Below are 2737 nucleotides of genomic sequence, written 5' to 3' on the forward strand. Positions count from 1 at the left end.
GCTCGAGGGCCTCGGCGCGGACCTCGCGGCGATCCGGGCGGCCGCGCGGCCGCCGCCGCCGGAGAAGACCGCGCCCGCGCCGCCGGCGTCGGCGCGGTCGCCGGGCGAGGACGCGTGGGCCGCGCTCATCGAGACCGGCGCGGCGCCGGACGCGCCCGCGCCCGCGCCGGAGCCCGACCACCACCGCGTCCACGCGAAGCACACGGGCCACGCGACGGGCCTGCACCGCCGGCGTTAATTAAGACGCTCAGTACTAAGAGCAGGATCCGCGCAGAGCGAGTGCCCCCGAGCCGCTCTGGAGTCGGGCCTCGATCGACGCGTCTTCTAAGGTAGTTACCCGCGCGCGACGAGCCTAGAGCTCGGACCGCACGAGGTCGTCGATGGTCTTCCGTCGCTCCTGGACCTCCGCCGCGACCGTCGCCTCGATGACCTTCCGCCGCGCGGAGGACACGATGTTCGCCGCGCAGTCTTTGACCACGGGCTTCTCCGCGGGCTCCTCGACGAGCTCCGCGCAGAAGGCGACGGCGGCGTCGCCGATGGGCCGCGCCCCGTCGTGGGAGAACGTCGCCGTGTTTCCCGCCTCGTCGAGCTTGATCTCGAGGTCGAGCGGCGGCAGCTGCGCGTCCGCGGGGAGCGCGCGGCGCACGCGCTCGACGAGCGCGCGGCTCGACAGCTCCATGACGCAGTCGACGAGCTGCTCCGTCTGCGCGGCGTCCGTGCCGATGACGTCGCCGCAGAAGATGAGCGCCGCGCCCTCGGGCTGCTGGCCGGCGGGCACTACGAAGTCCTTCTGCGTCTGCTCGTCGACGTTGATCGCGAGGACGACCTCGACCTCGGCCTCCTCGCACACGGAATGCAGCAGGGCCGCGGCGAGGAGCACGAGGCGCAGGCACGCGCGCGCCATCCTCACGCGTCTCGCGACGACTGACTGCTACACACGCGACTCGTACTGAGCGCACTGCAATCGCGAGGGCGACGTTCAACATTGCGGCACCGTCGCCCAAGAAAGCAGCCCGGAGAGGCCCGATGGAGTAGAATGGAGTACAAGTAGCCTGGACCGATGGCGTCCAGCGCCTTCCTGCGCCTCGAGTGGACCGACGCGGGCACGCGGGAGGCGATCGCCTTCGCGATCCACGAGCAGCCGCAGCTACGGACGATCGCGTGGTACGTCGACGCGTGGAGGGGCGAGGGCGTCGCCGTGCCGCCGGACGCCGTCGCCTACGTGAGCGCGCGCGGCGGTGCGCCCGTGCCGGCGCCGCGGTCGCGCCTCGTGCAGGAGGACTGCGGGATTCGCTTCGAACTCCCGGAATCGGACATCGCCGTGATCCTCGAGTACACTCAGAGCGACGGGCGGCGGCGACACCACAACTTCGCGCTGGCAAAGCCGCAGACGATCCAGTGGGTCGTCGACGACTGGAAGAAAAACCTGGGCGTCGCCGTGCCACCCGAGGCCGTCGCCTACGTGAGCGAGCGCGGCGCGACCTGCGCGCCGGTCCCGCGGTCGCGCCTTGTGTGCAAGGACTGCGAGATCGTCTTCAAAGAAGCAGATACCGCCGGCGCGGAGCTCGTCGTCGTCGTCACGGACGAGTCGGCGGGCATCGCCGCGTCGCCGCCGGGCTTCGCGTCCCTCACGGCGCGGGGCGTCGAGCTCGGCGGGCGGCGCTGGGCCGGGAGCGTCCGCGAGCTCGGCGCGCTCATCTGCGCGTTCCCCTTCGAGCCGAAGGACGCGCACACCGCGCGCGTCTACGTCGCCTGCGAACCGTGCAGCCTCGACCGCGACGCCGTGGTGGCCGCCTTCGACGCTGCGCGGAAGATCGACGGCGTCTACGAGCGCGTCCGGCCGACGATCCCCGTCGCCGAGGCCGCGGCGTTCGCGCGGCGGATGCGGCGGACGCACCTCGTGCACCTCGAGCTCCAGGGCGGGCGCCTCGCCGCGGACCAGGACGAGGACTGCAGCCTGCGGCTCGAGGTCCAGGTGCGGGGTATGCCCGGGAACCTCGTCGTGCAGGACGTCATCTCGCGCCTCGACGTCGACAACGTGCTCCGGCGAATGACCATCTCGGAGTTCGTCGCCATGTACGTCAGCAAGAACGAGACGCGCGTCACGCGCCTGGTCGTGGCCGCGACGCCGCTGCGCAAGTCCTTCGCGCGGCGGCTCATCGACCTCGTGACGGACACGGCGACGACCGCGGAGGGCATCGTCGACGCCGCGCCCGCGGAGTGGGACGTGGCTTCGGACGTGCTCTGCCCCGGGCCGCTGCGCCTCGGCCAGCGCGGGCCGCGCATGATCCGCCTCAAGGTGATCTGCGAGGACGCCGCCGTCGGCGACGGCCGCTTCCCGCCGCTGCTGAGGGGGCCCGACGGGGAGCACGACGGCTTCGAGAGCCTCGGCGACGAGCCGCCCATCGTCGTCTTCGTCACCGACGAGAAGACGGGCGACGTGCTCCTCGCGCGGAGCATCGCGGGGACCGAGGCCTGTCTCTGGTTCACGCTCCACGACGTCTGGACGCGGGTCCGGGGCGAGCTCCTGCTGGACAACCCCTACATGGAGTCGTCCAAAGGCGCCGTCCCGACGGCCTTCTACTCGACGAACGAGCGGATCTGCGCCCTCGACTGGAAGGCCCTGGAACGCACCGCCGGCACCGACCTCCTCGGCGCACCGCTGGTCCCGCATCGCGGCGGACGATCGGTCCTCGAGCGCGTCGACGAACCCGACGACGTCAAGCTCGGCGACCTC

This window comes from Aureococcus anophagefferens (assembly GCF_000186865.1).
Source record: "Aureococcus anophagefferens unplaced genomic scaffold AURANscaffold_17, whole genome shotgun sequence".
Lineage (NCBI taxonomy): Eukaryota > Pelagophyceae > Pelagomonadales > Pelagomonadaceae > Aureococcus > Aureococcus anophagefferens.